We start from the raw sequence: 11,761 nt of genomic DNA, 5'->3' as shown, positions 1-11,761 counted from the left end.
AAACTGCTTAAAAACCGCACTAGTGGACCACGTCTCCAGTTCCTAATGTCACCCAGGTTGTCAGTTGGGACCCACGGTTGTGAGTGGCAGGATGCTGACCCAGGCCACTGGGTGGCTTTAGCTGCAGGCGCTGGGGAGTGCAGGCCCCCAAGTAAGGTAGCCAGGGATCCGTCTTTCCATCTCTCTTTTTTTTCTTTAATTTTAATTTTTGAGAGAGAAAGACACAGAGCAGTGAGTGGGGGAGGGGCAGAGAGAGAGAGAGAGAGAGAGAGAGAATCCAAAGCAGGCTTCAGGCTCTGAGCTGTCAGCACAGAGCCCAATGTGGGGCTGGAGCCCATGAACTGTGAGATCATGACCTGAGGCCGGTCGGGACACTTAACCGACTGAGCGACCTCAGGCTCCCCTGTCTTTCCATCTCTTGGTCCTGCTTTCCTCTGGGTTGGTATCATCTCCAGGCCAGCCCTCATATGAAAGTGAGATGCCAGCCCCACAGCAGGAAGTCCTGGGGTTGCATCCTGGGGAGAGGGTGTGCCACACAGGGCCACGGACCTGGTCCTGCAGACAGGGAAGGATCAGCCCCAGCCACACACATGGGGTGAGGACAGTGTGCCCCCCCCAAAGGAAACGGGGGAGCTTCCACTAGAATAAGGGGCAGCACGATTTGTCTCCTAAGACTCCGGGAGACAAATGTACTCCTACTCAGATTTGTGAATTTCCTTTTAGGAAATGTTAGCGCGGAGGCCTCTCTCCTCTCCTGGCTGACCGTTCAGGCACAGTGAAAAGTCACTGCAGCGGAGAGGGCCCCACACCATCCGTGGGGCTCCTGCCCACTGCCCAAGCCTTCTGGGGGGCGGGGAGGGGGGCTCGGCCTTCCCTCCCTTCACACGCAGGCCACAGCCCCTGCTGCAGTCCCAGAGGTCAGCTTTGCTCCGTCCTGGGCGCTCACCGGTCCAAGCTGCCTGCTGAGAGAGGCTTTCCCTGGCCCGATGAGGCAAGAGTAAAAGAGCCACACAGCATTCCTCAAAACACAGCCTCTGCCTCTAGCATTGTGACAATATAGCCATTTTAGCCCCCCTTCCCCCTGCCATTTCTGTCGCCTTCTAGAATAGGACGCTGCTGCTGTAGAGAGAGTTCCACAGAGAAGGCTCAGAGGCAGTGCCTGTGCAGTCCTTAGAAGCCTCCTCAGTAGAGCGTTTCCTATATAAGGAGGTCTCTGCCGAAAGCCCTGCCCTCCGCGGGTTGGGGCTGGGGCTGCACAGATTCTCCAGGAGGAAGGAGAGGGCCCACAAACTGCTCACATCTCGCTGGCTCGTCCAGCCCAGTCTTTCCAGCACCTTCAGAGGAGGAGCGAGGAGGAGCGGAGCGCGGGGCCTCTCCCTGACTGAGGGCTTGCGTCACTTCCCAAGGATTCTGCAGTCCTGGAAAGCCACCGCCTGGCTTCCAAAAAAGGAATTTTCACTGAAGTGCCTGACCCTGTTGACTCAGCTGGCGCCCTCACTCGGGCGGCGTGCCCTTGTCCTCACCGGCTCCACAGGAAACCCTGGCCTGTTTTGCAGGGAGGGGAATTAAGCAAAAGGACGACTCGGAAGTGCCATCCCACCATCAAAAGGGGGATTCACTCAGAAGGACTACTTAGGGTTTGGGGGTTCTCTTCCTCTTACCCTGTGTGGTGCTTTCCGGGGATGGCCCGGGATGGGCTCTCGGGGAAGGCTCCCGGGGCCTCTAGGCTCCAATGCACAAGGCCTGTGAAGAGAGGCAAAAGCTGATTTTGCAAACATCAAAGGCTTCTGGGGCCCTTCGTGAGGCTTTTGATGGCAGAGAACCAGCAGAATAAAAACCTGCTTCCTGTCTGGGCAGGGTCCCAACAGGTGCAGCTCCCTCTGGTCTCTGGTTTGAATTAAGCAACATGCACTCCAAACTGACACTTTCCCGTTCTAATCTTAGTGTTTGCACAGCCCACATTTCGTCCGCTAGCTGGGAGAAAGGTGTGGTCCCCATGGTCAGCAGGAACGGCTATGCTGCTGGTCAGAGACACTGCTGCTGGGTTTGGGATGTCACCAAAAGCTAAGTCAAGAGCTGAATCTGCTCCAGTGGCCTGTGTCCCTTTCAAGGGCCCAGGGTCTCTCCATGTACCCTTAATTTACTGACCTAGAAGCACAGTTCATAAAATAGGAAATCATCCCTATGAGCTCAGAGTTCATGACCTCCCATGTCTGTGTGTACCCCAATGTGTATTCGTGTGCCCCCCGTCTCAGTCACACACAGCTCCACGTCCCCACACATCCTGGCATCTCCACTGGGTAACCAGATGAGCAGGGGACAGAGGACAGGCTTGGCATGGACTGAGAGCATTAGCATGAAATATTCCCAAAGCCATTACCTCACTGCCAGAGATGGACCCCAGTTAGAATCATCCTGCTGTGAACAGACTTCCCTGTCATAAGACTCTTATCTGTAAAATGAGGATTAAAACGAGGTGGGCCAGGGGCACTTGGGTGGCTCCATCAGTCGAGTGTCTGACTTCGCTCAGGTCATGATCTCACAGCTCGTGAGTTTGAGCCTCACATCGGGCTCTGTGCTGACAGCTCAGAGGCTGGAGCCTGCTTTGGATTCTGTGTCTCCCTCTCTCTCTGCCCCTTCCCTGCTCATGGTCTGTCTCTCTCCTTCAAAAATAAATAAACATTAAACAAAATACAAAAAAATGTTTTAAAAATTTTTAAATGAGGTGGGCCAGGAAGTCCACACTCCCAGACAGGTCTTTCTTGGCACAGGTTTAAAAAAATGTTAACAGGGGCGCCTGGGTGGTTCAGTCAGTTGGGGGTCCGGCTTTGGCTCAGGTCATGATCTCACAGTTCATGGGTTCGGGCCCCGCATCAGGCTTTGTGCTGGTGGTGTGGAGTCTGCTTGGGATTCTCTCCCCCCCCCTCCCCCCCCACTGATTGTTCATCACTTGTGTTCTCTCTCTCTCTCTCAAATAAATAAATAAACCTAAAAAAATAATTTAAAAAAAATGTTAACAGAGCGCCTCTCGTCAGCCTGGCACTTTCTGATTCACCATGTTTCTACTCTTCTGCCCAGCCCTGGAGAAGGTGTCTGTCACCTGCTGGCTCCTGGACCCCAAGTCAGCGACCCTGCTATAGGCTTTGTCAGACAAGGATCTTAAAACCGGAATCCACTTCCTCCAAGGAAAGTTCTCTTCCTCCTCACACAGCATGACAACTATATGCATTTCTTCCTACGCAGGAAAGGTGTGCACGACTACTCTCCAGAGCTGCCCCCCTCACAGAGAGAGCCACAGCCTGGCCCTACGCCTTGCCCACCTGGGGACACGGGGTTGCTCTCCTTCAGAGCCCAGACCTAGGAGAATGTGGCCTTTCTCCAGGAAGCCACGCCTGGAGTGCTCGTGGCCCACAGACAGTGACCTGCCCCCAAGTCTGAGGGGTGCTGTTCTCACTCAGCAGAGTCTCCTGTCTCAGGCTCCCAACTCCTCTGTGATAAATAAGTCGTATGTGAAGAAAACTGGGGGGAACATCCCTCTCCTTCCTCTGTGAGGACTCCAGTTCCCTGTTACAACAATCTCAGTACCTACGAGGGAGCTGGAACCACCCTCACATGAACCATTGCAAACACCTAGCTTGTCCTGGGGGTCCTCCTCGAGAAAAGCACAGCTGCAAGGGGGCTCCTTCCCTGATCTCAGAGAGGGGTCAAGGTTGAAATGTGCCACTGATAGCCACCCAGCGGCACAACCATCCCCAAACTCTTTGAGCAGGTTTAAATCCCAGGCCACAGATGAGTGGACAAGGAGGGGACCTTTTTCCCCTCAACTTTGTGGGGTGGCAAACTGGGGAGATAAACCATATACACCATTCAAATGCATGTGGATTTTTATTTATTTTTTATTTTTTTAATGTTTATTTATTTTTGAGAGAGGGAGGGAAGGCCCGAGAGAGAGACAGGGAGAGATTCCAAGCAGGCTCCCCACTGTTAGCACAGAGCCTGACTCGGGACCCATGAACCATGACATCATGACCTGAGCCAAAATCAAAAGTCAGACGCTTAACTGACTGAGCCACCCAGGTGCTCCAGAAGTGTGGATTTTTATATCTGATTGTCAATTCGCCGCTTCTTACATCAAGCGTCTATTCCACTGAGTGGTCCGCCCCCCCCCCCCCCACACCTCACGCCCAAGGAGTGCCAGATGCTCTCGGGGGTAATATGTCAAGGCACCATACTGGGTTGTGTCCCACCCAGGCCTCCCCCCAAGGTGCCCACTGGCTGCGGTCTTTGGAGCTCAGCCTGTGAAGGTCATACTGAATCTCCCCGGCCTCTCCTGCTCAGAAACAGGTCCTCCCTGGCCCGGCCAGACATGAGGGCCCCCCACCCATACAACTGTGGTGTTGAGGCTCCTGGTCTGTGCCAGGCAAGGACAACTGCAAGGTGTGCTGGCTTCCCGGCTCCACCAAGAGGGGGAGTACAGGTCCATGCACGTCTCAGCTCCCCAGGTCTTCTGACTCCAGGATCTAGGATCCAGGATCCAGGATCTGACCCTTCCTAAAAGCACTCCATCTTTTCTAAGTGAACCCAGCCTCTTCTTCTAGTACTTCCTTAGCAGAGCAAAGGCCAGACTACGGACTGGGCACTCCTTCCCGGGGGAGGCTGGAGGGGGGGTGGTTGTACACGTAGAAAAACTATCCTTGAAATCACTACCTTGGTCACAAATGCTGTGCCCCACACTCTCCTTGTCTACCTGGACATGATCCACAGGAAATCAACGAGGGGACAACCGACGTGGGAAGGCATTCAAGCCTGCCAACAGCTGCCTCACTGATGTAGAGTTAGTCTTCAAACAAACAACATGAAACCTAAAAGGATGTTGCTTCCACTCGTTCCTGTACTTAAGTCACCTAAGGGTGATTTACCACTCCAAATGGCACTTCGCTTTAGAAGAGATTGCCTCTCTCCCCAAGGGATGAATCGTGCCCAGATGAGAGCACTTGGCTTAGGAGGACAGCTCCTGAGGGCCAAGCAGTGGCCTCAACATGAGTCACAGATGACACGGTGTCATGCGTGTGTGCAGAGACCCTCCCACCGCACCCAGGACGCTCGTGCTCTGTCCTCACCCTTGGTATGAACACTCTGAGGGCTCACGTCCCTCACAAAGGCAGCTCATTCTAGTTGTGGAGGGTTTTGTTAGTTTTTTGTTTTCGTTTTTAGCCAAATATCTGGGTCCCTAAAACTTCCGCCCACAGGTTCTACTTCTGCCCTCTGGAGTTACAAAGAATAAATCTTCCCTGCTTCCCCAGGCGGTGTCTTTGATCTCCGTGGACCCAGCCTGCACCCGCGGCCTGGGCCGGCTCTCCGGCCCCCCAGCACGGACCCCCCAGCCAGAAGGGAGCGCTCCTGGCGGCGGCCCAGGCTCCTTCCATCAACTCGGACTTCTCTGCCAGGGTGGCTGGGGCCAGCTGGTAACAGTACAAGCTTTCGAAAGGCACAGGACGAAGGCAGATGGGGTTGGTGACTTGGGGGTCCCGGCTCAGAGTGTACTGCTCCGGAGGGGTCTGGGGCAAGCGCCAGAGCAGAGCAGCGCGGGCGAGGAGAGAGCATGCGGGGGAGAGGGCGTCTGCCGGCAGCCGCAGCCGGAGGAGCTTCTAGGGGCGGAGGGGGGAGGGGGAGGTGTCTCAGCCGCCAGTGCAGGAAGGATCTCTCTGGAATCCCTCCCCAGGCGACTTCTAAACCTCCGGGACAGCGAGAAGATCCCCTGCCAGGCTCCCCCGGGTCCTGGGACCCTGGAAACCTCAGCGCGGTCTTTGGAGTGTGTGTGCTTATGCAGGTGTGAATGCATGCTGTGTGCACGTTTGCGCGTGTGTGCTCACGAGTGCTGTGTGGGCATGTGCATGCTGTGTACATGTGCGCATGCTGTTAACACGTATGTGTGTGCCTGTCGTGTGCGTCTGTGCCCCTGTGTTGTTAGTGGAGAGACTTGAAACTGCTGAAGAGTTCATGTAGGAGGTAGGAGGGGAGGGAAAGCCCAAAGATCTATTCTTTTCGTTATAAACTTATTTAAATATGAACAAACACAAAATCAGATAGGAACCCTTTATTCTGATTGCTTCTGTACAAATATTTTTTTCAAACTTACATAACAAACATAAACGAAACTGGGGGAAAACACTAAATTCAACTCAACAGCATTAATTTAATGTAGATGAAGTTAAACTGCATCTTGGAATGGACCTCTGACTTGCTGTATGAGGACTTTGCGTTGCTCAGATCACTGCAAAGCTTGCCTTCCTACAATATTGTCCCACCATCTACCAGCACCTAAAACAGCATCTTCACATAGAAAGTGCCCAAGGGGAGCCTGGTGGCTCAGTTGGTTGAGCATTGGACTCTTGATTTTGTCTCAGATCATGATCTCAGCCCCCTCCCCCCACCTCCCTCCACCATCAGGCTCTGTGCTGGCAGCATGGAGCCTGCTTGGGATGCTCTCTCTCTCAAAATAAATAAATGACTTTAAAAAAGAAAAAGACAACAGAGGTGCCTGAGTGACTCTGTCAGTTAAGCCTCCACCTCTTCTTTTTTAAGCTGCCAGCGCAGAAGCCGATGCCTCTGTGGGGCTGGAACCGTGAGATCATGACCTGAGCCAAAGTCAGACACTTTAATTGTCTGAGCCACCCAGGTGCCCCTGAGCCTCCAACTCTTGATCTTGGCTCAGGTCATGATCTCACGGTTTGTGATTTCAAGCCCCATATAGGGCTCTGTGCTGACAGCATGGAGCCTGCTTGGGATTCTCTCTCCCTCTCTCTCTGCCCCTCCCCTGCTCTAAATTAATAAATAAATAAATAACTTAAAAATAGACCTCAAAGTTCTAAGGGTCATCTGTCTTGTATGGTTAAAGTAACTAACATATTTAAAAATTAATTTTTAGGTGTGACAATGGTTACATTCCCAAAAAAAACCTCACTACCTTTTAGAGCTACAAACTGTAATATTTACAGACGAAGTAAATGATATCTGGGAAGTGCTTCAAGATACACGGGAGTTGGGGCACCTGGGTGGCTCAGTCGGTTAAGTGTCCAACTTCAGCTCAGGTCGTGATCTCACAGTTCGTGAGTCGCATTGGGCTCTGTGTTGACAGCTTGGAGCCTGGAGCCTGCTTCAGATTCTGTGTCTCCCTCTCTCCCTACCCCTCCCCTGCCCACACTCTGTCTCTGTCTCTCTCAAATATAAATAAACATGAGCACTGGGTGCTGTATGGAAACCAATTTGACAATAAATTTCATATTAAAAAAAATAAATATAAATAAATAAATAAATGTTAAAAAAAATTTTTTTAAAGTGATTGGAAATTATCGAAAATATTTGAAAAATTATACTACAAATTATATCACATGATTGGCAGTGTTATAATATATAGTTTTGTTTAGCTATGAATAAAAAAAACCATTTTGTATTTTGATGGATTGATTAAAGTATTACGGTACTAGCTCTTGGCATTTTTTAATATTGTCCTGTGTTTGCCAGACATAGATGTTTTCCTCAAGACTCATACAATATATAGGTGCTAGTTCCAGTTCTACTATTTTGCTAGCTGTGGTGACTTTGGGGCAGTTGATAGTGCCACAATTTATTTCGTCATCTGTAAAATGGGTATAATGCTATTTTGCCTTCCCCAGAGCACGGTTATAAGAATTGAATAAGATAATAAATGCTAAAACGGGGCAAAAATATAACCCAAACAGTAAAGTTCTATTAAATAATGGCAGGAATCGACGTAGTTCCTGGCTGTTGGGAAAAATGACAAAAATAAGAACAAAAATATCTAAGGCAGGTCGCAAGTGAGAAAAATAATTATAAAAACAAACACTCGGATTAACTCAATTGATCAGACCTGAGAAAGAATTTCCTCCCTGCTGCTCTCAGAGAAGACTGCTCCCATGAGCTCCTGGGGAGATGGTTCTTTTCCTCTGTCCTGGTGCATAAGGTCTTGCTGGGCATGGGAGCCCCAGGATGGCAGACTTGGCATGCTGGCCTGGCCCCGACCCCTCTCCCAGTCGTCAAGATGAGAACATGATCAAGTAGCCACTGCCCCTTTGGCAGGACTGACCCTGCCCTACAGCCTGGAGCCACCTGCGGATGACCTACAGCCCCGAGCACAGCTGCCCAGCCAGGGGCGGCCACAGGAGCAAGAAAAGAAAAAGAAATGCCCGTGGCTCAAGCCACTGTGTTTTGGGGCTTCAGCAGCAGTAAATGCAACCCCCAGATGCCAGAGTCCAGCGCTTGTCTTGGTTGTCTGGACCCTGCGTTTCGGTGGCGGGAGCATTCTTCCTGTTCTTCAGGTGAGACAAATACGCCCTTCTTTGAGGAACAGCTGGTACCCAACTCTACAGTGTTTGCATGGAGCGGCCAAAGGTAAACTGTCCATGTGTCACATGGCCCAGGTCGGTCCAAGAAGCATCTGTGGTCCCTGCCACCTAAAAAATCCGAGAGACCAAACTAAATGGAAACAAGATGAAGAGGGCAGGGGCAGCTGGGTCACGGCCCTCTCTGCTCCTGTGGCTGCGCCGTGATCATGTCCCCCCTTTTGTTCTGAGTAGTCATGTCAGGCGGGGCTCAAAGCAGGAAAAGCAGTCATTCTAGACAGCCCCAGCAGAAAAGGGTCTCCCACGGGGAATTAGACGCTCATGTCATCGGGATGGCTCGAGTCAGGGCTGCCTGGGCTTTGCTGCCATTGCACCTCAACATGCCCACTGGGTCCAAGGTGGGTCTTCTGGGGTCCTGCAGGGTGGCGGAAGAGCGAGAGGGAGAGTTCCACTTCCAAACCGGGCCCCCCGGCTTCTCATGGCCATTGGCCATTTGCAACCAGAGACAGGGAGGGCAAAAATTCAGTTCAATTTTCCAACCCCTTCTTCTAGAAGGAGGGTGGTTTGAAGGGCCCACATGAAGGTTTCTGCCCCTGTTGGTTCAGGCATGTTCCAAATAACTTCTTTAAATTTTTTAATGTTTTTATCATGAAATATTTCCCTAGTTTGAAGATAGTCGTATTTGGTTTTCGTAATACGATTCAGCCCCTCGTCATCATGATTACCCTGCAGATGAGGAAGCCTAGAATCTAGAATTTAGGGGCCTTTCTCACAGTCCCACCAGTGCCAGTTCAGGGCTCCAGGCACCTTGATCCACTTCTTCCTGGATCCCAGGAGCCAGTGGATGCTTGGCATGGGGCATGGCAGGTAGCAGGCACCATAGGTGCTTGGGAAGGCAACATCCTTTACATTGAGGAGAAAGAAAGATGTACCGGAAATTCAATACACTATCTTCAAAATATCTGACCCATTTATTTTCCCACTTATCCCTGAAAAAGGCCAATTAAGCCTTTACTATAAATCTGACAAAACACACCCTTTTCTTTCTTTTCTTTTCTTTTCTTTTCTGTCTTTTAAATCAGGAAGAGGTGTATTGTCACCTGTTTGTTTAAGAAATACTTCCATATTGGGGCCGCTGGGTGGCTCGGTCGGTTGAGCAAGTTGAGCATCCGGCTCCTGATCTTGGCTCCGGTCATGATCTCACGGTTTGTGGGTTTCAGCCCCACATCAGGCTCCATGCTGACAGCGCGAAGCCTGTTTGGGATTCTCTCTTTCCCTCTCTCTGCCCCTCCCCACTCACGTGTGTGTGCTATCAAAAAATAAATAAACTTACAAAAAAGAGAAATACTGGGGCGCCTGGGTGGCTCAGTCGGTTGGGCGTCCAACTTCGGCTCAGATCATGATCTCGCGGTCCGTGAGTTCGAGCCCCGCTTTGGGCTCTGGGCTGACAGCTCAGATCCTGGAGCCTGTTTCGGATTCCGTGTCTCCCTCTCTCTCTGACCCTCCCCTGCTCATGCTCTGTCTCTCTCTGTCTCAAAAATAAATGTTTAAAAAAAAAATTAACAAAAAAAAAGAGAAATACTTCCACATGAAGCTAGGTTCGTTATCCTAGGTCTAATTTGCATATGTTTCAAATTTTCTGTAATGGAAAGGGGTTTTTTATTGATTTTCAATGCTGCCTCTGTCCTAGGGCGCTATGAGTGAGGCAAGCCCTTCCTCTAACCACAGATCTGACCACGGCCCTGCCCCTCCACGTTTCTGGAGAGAAGCCCCACCTGTCCCAGGCTTAGCTTTCAGTCAGGGTGGGCCACAGAGACACCCTGGGGTCTTAGTGCAACTGAAGCCCAAGGCTTTCCCACCGCGGAGCGTTCTTGCTGTACCCTCTCCTCTGATGGCCGGAGGCCAGCCAGTAGCCAAATCACCCGCACATCACACTGTGCCATCTGCCCAGCCCTGCCGCCTGGACCCTGGCAATGGCAGGGTGGAGCTGGCCTTAGCTTGTTCTAGAAACAGAAAGGGAACCAAGAGCACCCACATCACCCCAGGCTGTGACATGAAAAAGGCATTCTTTTTCTCTTGGTATCCTCGCGCCACATTTCCAGCGTCCCTACAACAACAGTCAGGGGCAGGGCTGGGCATCCTCAGCTGTCTGGGCGTCACCCACCTGCTGTGGCATTCCTCAGGCCTGTTGCTGCCTGCCAGGCCTGGCCTAGAAGGCAGATGGCTACATAAAAATAGTCGGGGAGCCCTTGAGGTGCCACTTCTCCAGCTGCTCTGTTGAGTGGAAGCCAGAGGAGACAGGGGACAAGGCATGGCCTCCATCAGGACTTCGGAGCAGAGGCCGGCTGCTCAGTGCATCCATGTGGTGGGTCAGTGCAGGCTCTGGTCCAGGGAGGATGCACAGGAAGGGCAGGGCCAGAGAGAAAATCTCACCCCACAAGGCAAGCCTCGTGACCCCCCGCTATCCCTGGAATAAGCACTGGACAAAATAATCCTTTCTGTTTCATCAGTTTCCAATCAATTCTACTGCAGCTGAAACAGTTCTGGTGCATTATGCCAGTGTAAATACAGCCACTGATTCCGGGCCCCATTTCTTCTTTAAGAATAGGATCTAGGGGCACCCAGGTGGCTCGGTTGGTTATGTCACTGACTTCAGCTCAGGCCATGATCTCACAGTTCATGAGTTCGAGCCCTGCATCGGGCTCTGTGCTGACAGCTCAGAGCCTGGAGCCTGCTTCGGATTCTGTGTCTCCCTCTCTCTGCCTCTCCCTCTCTCTCTCTCTCTCTCTCTCTCTCTCAAAAATAAAATAAAACATTTTTTTAAAAAGCTAGAATCTAGGCAATGGGGAGTCACTAATCAGCAGGCATAAAGTGTCAGTTGAGCAAGATGAGTCAGTTCCAGACATCTGCTGTACAACCTTGTATCTACAGTCAATAAATGATACAGTGTATGCTTTGCGAAGAGGGTAGATCTCACGTGAAGTGTTCTCCCTACAATATAGTAGAACTTAAAAGAAGACAAGAAAAAGCAACAGCTAGAGTCTAAGAAGAAGCCCAAGGCCAGGACAAGTTACTTGGCCTCTCTCAGATTTGGTTTCCTCATCTGTAAGAGAGTGAACAATACCTGCCTGGGGAAGGACAATCCTTTTACATGAAATGCATTGAATAAAGCACGGTGCTCCCTGCCTGGAGCACCGGGGACACAGCGTCAGATGGCTTGATCTCTCCCGATTAAGTGAATGAGCCATATAGCCTACACTTGGCAGTTAGTCACAGATACACTTTGGTAGGGATAGAACAGAACCAGGAGACGAGCTGTCAGGGTGAGTGGAGAGTGACGCTTTCTGAATCACCAGGCCAGGCCAGCTGAGAATCGAGGGACGGGCTGCCACAAAATT

The sequence above is a fragment of the Panthera tigris genome, chromosome D3 (assembly GCF_018350195.1).
Source record: "Panthera tigris isolate Pti1 chromosome D3, P.tigris_Pti1_mat1.1, whole genome shotgun sequence".
In the NCBI taxonomy this organism is placed as follows: Eukaryota; Metazoa; Chordata; class Mammalia; order Carnivora; family Felidae; genus Panthera; species Panthera tigris.
The sequence above is the reverse complement of the archived record's forward strand: the minus strand, read 5'-3'. Positions refer to the sequence as shown.